Here is a 7003-nt window from a genome sequence, read left to right as displayed (position 1 = left end):
AAGCCCCTAGAGGCTTATCGAGAACTTCCCCTATTTTATAAAATCAAACATACAAAAATTATTACATATTATTACCTGCAATAAATTAAGAAGTCCCCAGTCAGCACAATCTTGTTTAAAGGTTACATAATATATCTTTATCTTTGAATAAGCAAAACTGTGTCTTTTTGACATATCCCTGATATGGTTTCCACCATTACCATAGCAACACTGTTCAAGGACCATTCAGTTTTATAATCATGGTTGGTGAACAGCTGAGTCTATGCTGATGATACAACTATATATGCATCCGCTGAGAGCACAGAACAAGTGAATAAGATACTTCATAGTGAATTATTTATAATTTCGAATTGGATAACTGAAAACAGACTAAAATTAAATGTAGCAAAAACAAAATGTCTTATACTCGGCTCTAAATATGCCTTAAGGTCGGAGCATAGACTGAGTCTCTCATTACAAGATGCTGGTATTGAACAAGTGAAGGAGGCCAAATTGTTGGGTGTAACTATTGACGAGGCACTACTTTGGTCTACCCAGATTAATAATAACATTGTTACCAGGATGAGTAGAAACATCTCCATAATAAGAATAAATGCTTACCTCCTAACGAATACAACAATTAAAATGGTAGTACAATCTTTATTCTTACTCTTGTCCCATCTTGACTACTGCCCAGCAATTTGGTCTAGCGCGTCAAAGCAAGAGCTTAGTAAACTCCAGCTCACTCAAAATAGAGCTGCCTGACTCACTCTTCACTGCTCTATAAGGAATAGTGTGGAGGGAATGCATGCTAGACTGTCGTGGATGAGGGTGGAGGAGAGACTAGCATGCAGTTTGATTAGGTTTTTAAAGAACATTTGGGTAAACCCACTCAATTGTATTCTATGCTTTTATCCACCAATGATAGACATGACCATAATACCAGACATGCTTCAAGTAGTCGCTTTACCCTACCTCTGCCTAGAACCAACGCTCTAAAGAAAACGGCAATGTATAGAGCCATAACGTTAGGTTATGACTATAACCAAGTTATGTTAGTATAGCGACGCTCGGCGTCACTCTCTGCACTGTCCTCGCACACGTGCACACGCACTGAATAAAGACCACAATGTACCTTTAATCCCAATATTTGTCTGACCACACCCCTATCAGCTTACCCATATAAGCAGGGGTGGGGCCACCCACTCGCCTCCTTCCCAAGCTTTCACCACAAGGCGAGATCAAGGGCTGCAGCGGCGTCGGACGCCGAGCGTCGCTATACTAACAGAACTTGGTTATAGTCATAACCTAACGTTCTGTATCGTATAGCTCTCGCTCGGCGTCACTCTCTGCACAAACCCAACCCCGTGGCAAGGCCGTAGCAGCGGAGCGCGAAGGAAGACCCAGACCCACCAAAGGGACTGGACCCCCTGGAACGGGGGCCCGGAGAAGTCCATGATGCCAGCATCAAGACCCCACCAGGTGGGCACTTAGTGACCCCGCCCCCCACATCGCCAGCGTATTCGGACAAAGGCCCCTCAGCCGAGCGGGCCCTGTCCCCCCAATAGTACACCGCCTGGCACACTGACCCTGCAGAACAGGCAGTAAGCATGGCCGTAAGCACACAAAAAAGGTTAACCAACGGAAGCAGGCAGCGCACCGGGGAAAAAAACCAGGCAACAGGCTATTAACCCTAGCCTGGAGACTGCGGACGAGACAGGCGCCAGAGGGGACAGCTGAACACAGCCGCCCCGGCGGAAGGAGCGTAAGCTGGCGGTGTTGCATGACCAAGCCTCCATTTAAAAAAAAAAACCACCCAGAGGGGTTGAGGCAGAGAAGGCTGACACGATTGGCAGACGTCATGAACGTGCAGGGGCACCCTCAAACGGTGAACCCGGGAGTTGACACTGCTCCAACACACCAGGGAATCAACCACCTTGGTGTTACCCAATGCGGTGGTTGTTCCTATAACCCCTCAAGAAAAAACTCCAAAACACACCTGCGGGTATACACCGGCTATACCGCAGTACAAGTGTTTCAGTTTTTCAAAAAAGGGTTAACCCAGGCCTACGGGTCGACGAAACATAACTTCGGACCGGGCCCGGCGATACGGGAAGCACAGGGTCACCAGAGGAGGTCAAAGACCACCCCAACAGGCCCCTCTTCGCCATGCGTGAGAGAGGAGCGAAAAAGAATGGAGAACCAGCCCCTAAGCACACCGTACTTGGTATTCCCAGGCGGTCTCCCAACCAAGTACTAACCAGGACCAACCTGTGTAGCGGCCGAGATCTGACGAGATCGAGCGTGTACAGGTTGGCATGGCCGTAAGCCATTACGACAGTGCTGAGTAAAAAACATACCCAACCAGGGTCTCCATAGTGCTTAACCCTGTGACACCCGGACCAACCTGGCATTTTTCCACCTGAAAAAAGCCCAAGTCCCTCAGGGTACCAGAACAGCAGATCTGCATCACCGGCGGACAACGGGTTCAACTGATCCGGACCAGCGTGACCAGAACTAGTCCCGTGCCCTAACCACGCCGACATGCCTGCTCCAGGAGAAGGGGCAGATATGCGTGTTGATCTTAAACATGAAAAGAAGGCGCCACCCAGACGTTCGGGCGAACCGCGCCCGGTGGCCCACCCCCAGGGCGTGAGACCCCTCTACATATGTTCAGATCCATTCCGTCATCATCCCCCAGACATGAACGAGAATCCGTCGATGACAAAAAACCAGGTCGTTGGATTTGGTCGTCGGAAGAGGAAAAACCTCCATCCCAGTTGCTTTATAAAAACGCTGTTTTAACCTCAAGCAACCAAGACGTGCCAGTCAGTCGCCTGTTTACAGAACACCCCGAGCTAGCACTATACGTGCGTCGGGACACACCCACATCAATGAACAGGCTATTTAGACCTGTCATTGAATCCCCAAGGCGCCATGGGGAACGACAAGAGGGGTGTGACACTTCCTAACTCCAACTCTTTTTAGTAGAAAAGAAGGAAGCACCAACAGTATGTATCCCAGTCTACACAGCCGGGGGTAAAAAAAATTCACATTTTTACATCCCACCACCCTCCCATAGGAAGGAGACGGGAATCCCCAGAGAGACTTCCCACGCGAGCTGTACAGATTGAAAAGAATATATTGCACCTTGAGCCATGTAAAAAATTGGATTTAGGGCTCTCCTTGGAGGAGGCACTGAACCCATACACACTCAATAATCGAATTGAATACATACACAATAGAGTAGGACTCCTTCTAGAGGGTCCACTCACCTTGACAATCTGAGGAGGAGGCTCTGTACTCTGAAGGAGGCTCCCTCACATGGAAGGAGGAGTCCCGACTCACAGAAGGCCCGAATAGGAGCTTGGTGAGGAGGAGCCCTGACCACCCCCGGAACAGATCCATCACATGGACCTGAACAGCACACGGAAGTCCTACCAACAGAGACGAGCACGGTGACGTACTCTATGGCGGGGGAATTTCTGCGGTGCACACGCCCAATATTCCAGGCCGTGGGACCATGAAACTCCCCCCCCCCCCCCCCTACCCCCCCCCCCCGTAACGTGCGGGACCGCAACGTGACAGGAACCTTGAAGGACAGGGGGTGTACCCCTGACCAACAGAAAAAAGGGGGAGAGGAAAGGTTACCAGTTCACCGCTTTACGACCCCACACCCATGATACGATGTAATGACAAAAAGAGAGTCAGCTCTATGAAGCGTCTGACAGCTTCACACAGCGCATGAGCTAACCTGCTATCTGATTTTTACTAAGGAAAAAACACAGAATAGAGAGGGCTCTCTAAGAGCCCCGGTCCAAACTTACACATGTGCTTCTGTGGCCAGTCCAACCCAGTTGTAGGTCACATGACACACACACCCCATCATCACCTACAAAAAATGGCAAAAACACTCTACAGAGGAACGCCGTTTTTCATAATGAGAGAATACATAATTCTCGATTAGTATCGGCCACAGGCCTTGCTAAGCACACACGAAAGCGACCAAACAATCTTTTCTTTTAGGAAAATAAAGTTTCTCCAGCAGTCTTAGCACAACCTCAGCAATCAAGCTAAGGGTTACATCGCATCCCTACCACACAAAGACACAATGTAGTGCAACAACATGTCTGATAGGAGGATGAAGAAGTCCCCAGGGAACCGGGGGGAAACACAATCCTCCTACTTTACCCTTAATACGGCCAGTTAAAACAGGAAAACCTGTTAATATGTGAACACACTGTTCATTGTCATTACAGGCTGAGAAAAGAATATTCTTTACTCATTTGTCACTAAGCATAGCTTTATAGGTTAGTTAACCCCCTTAGTTGTGAGTACACGGTACATATACACACATGATGTTTCTCAACACAACAAACCAGATCATTTTCACATCTGAAACAACAACCCGATTTGCACGGAGAAGCTAAATACCTAGTGACAAGACAATTCACACACAACTCGCGTCGTATCCTAAATGTAGTGCAGTAACACTCGTTTTGGAAAACATCGTTATTTACAAAACATTTAGAAGGGAAAGCCAGAAGAAGTGTACAAGGTCTGGTCAGACCTGGCCTACCCGGAGCGTAGATCAACGAAGTGCAGTCTCAAGACACCGTAGAAAACACAGCCGTCCTGTGTTGTTCGATCTGGGCAGCGTCGCCACTCCAACCCGTCGCTACGGTCCCCTTTGTTGGCGCAGGCTTTGCCGTCCTGGCCCAGGGCAGGTTCGACGAACATCCTCTGTCAAAGATGACGTCGTAGTCAAGAGTGTTTAAAACATGTTATAATCAAAGCACGTTCAACAGAGTAGCATTAAGCTAACGGCCGCTCCAACCGTCGGTCGCTACGCTACGGCGCACGCGACCAGAGGGGAGCTCGCGCCGGCGCGCGAGGAGCCGGAGCTACCCCGCGCTGGGCCTTGGCCGATAGCAGCAAGCTAACGTTTCCTAGTGATCACAGCAGGCTAGCGCCGCAGCTAACAGCTGACTGGCTAACAGTAGGCCCAACCTATGTAGGCCACGCAGTGATCACAGCAGGCTAACGCCGCAGCTAACAGCTGACTGGCTAACCGCAAGCTAAGCAGCTATCACCTGAACTTGTACACAATGATATAACACTCACCCAGACAGGCCGCCGTTCTGAAACCCTCCTCACTTTTTAAGAGAAAAGAGAAACAAGATGTTAACACAGTTTTACAACAGTGATTTTACCAACACCCGACGGAGCCAGCACAATACCCAACTGGCCTGTGTAGCTGACTTGAACACAGATCTTCCGCTATCGAACATCTATGCCCATATCTCCTCGTGAGGGAATACTCTCATTTGGATATGAAAGATGGGGCCTTAACACGGTGACAGAGAGATATCCACTCGTCCAGAAAACACAGGGATCACCAGTGTTAATGGTCGTGGACCACTAGTTAAAACTATAATGGGCTTCAGACCAAGGTCTTCTGTCACCTAAGAGGCTGAACAAAGGACCCTAGCCTGGGGCCGGTTTTCATAAACATTGTCAATAGCGGCGCGAACTCCCAATACGAAAACCGGTGGAGGATTTTTAGAATGATCATCATCTTCCAGACACTCCAGTACGAAGACAATATCGCCGTATTTTCTTGAAAATAGTGAGAGAGAAAATAAAGATATGATGTCAACGTATCCTTGCTTTCCAACTCTTCTCCTACCATCACATCACTTCAAGTGTGGGGATATACCAAGGCACTTCCTTGTGGTGAAAGCGAGAAGGAGGCGAGTGGGTGGCCCCACCCCTGCTTATATGGGTAAGCTGATAGGGGTGTGGTCAGACAAATATTGGGATTAAAGGTACATTGTGGTCTTTATTCAGTGCGTGTGCACGTGTGCGAGGACAGTGCAGAGAGTGACGCCGAGCGAGAGCTATACGATACAGAACATATTGGAATAGGATCCCATTACATATTATACGGACGGAAAACAAGGACAGTTTCAAAAAGAAACTTAAAGGAGCCATAATCCGGAAGGAAATCAATATATGTCATGCATGAGTGTAGCTGCAGCCATGTTATCCAAAACTTCTTCTGTTTATGTCACCTGACCCCCACGGGAAGCATCCAGGTCTAAGGCTAAGGTGTGCACATGCACGGATACTCTTCCCACAGGGGCCAGCCAACCTACCACCATGAATTTCCCCAGGACCACAAACAGACACGGGAGAATGCGCCGAGAAACAGTAAGAAAGCTTTTATTGCATAAAAATAGATAGTTTAATACAAGGTTAGATGTTGATATAAATAACTGGTCGGTTAGCCTATTTAAAAGACCCACGCCTCTTAAGCCTAGGGTAGTCTAAAAAGAGGAAGTGCTCCATGCCCCGTAAACCCACCCCCAGACTGTTACTCCCACCCACGTCACCTATCCCCACCCCTGAGACACTACACACGTGAAGGCAAAAAGAGTCTACCCTGCACACGGGTCTATGACTTATCAAACGTCAACTTAGAATCACACTATACCACACGGTTCACTGCAAAACATCCTGAAATAAGCATCGATATCACACTATCCCTCGGGGAGCCACGGCAAATGCTTTAGGGAGAATATAGGTAGATAAATACACACTAAGTGTTCACACGGTAAATTAAGGGGGTTTGGATAGGATAGTGGGTGTTGTTCACCACTAGGGGTTATGACCAGGCCTAGAATATTCCTCCCATATCCTAACGTAGGTCTGGGGCAGTGAAAGCGCTGAGTTACAAACAATACAAAAATAAATGTTTATTAATAACCGGGGCCCGAAGCTGAGGGCCGGAAGGACGTCACCTCCTTCCGCTCCTGTAGCCCCTCTCGGCTTCGGGCTAAAAACTGTTCGGTCTGTACTGGGGTGTTTTAGGCCCTCCAAGCACCAGGCGTGCAATAATGTCCTTCCGCCTGTAATGAAAGGCACAGTCAGTAAGAGCAAGGTTCCCCCCCCCGTTCACGGGTTCGTCACAATGCACAATTGATTAGATATCCTCCATATGATTTAGAAAAGAGAGAGAAAA

The sequence above is a fragment of the Notolepis coatsorum genome (genome assembly GCF_963971535.1).
Source record: "Notolepis coatsorum genome assembly, chromosome: 9".
Taxonomy (NCBI): domain Eukaryota; kingdom Metazoa; phylum Chordata; class Actinopteri; order Aulopiformes; family Paralepididae; genus Notolepis; species Notolepis coatsorum.
The sequence above is the reverse complement of the archived record's forward strand: the minus strand, read 5'-3'. Positions refer to the sequence as shown.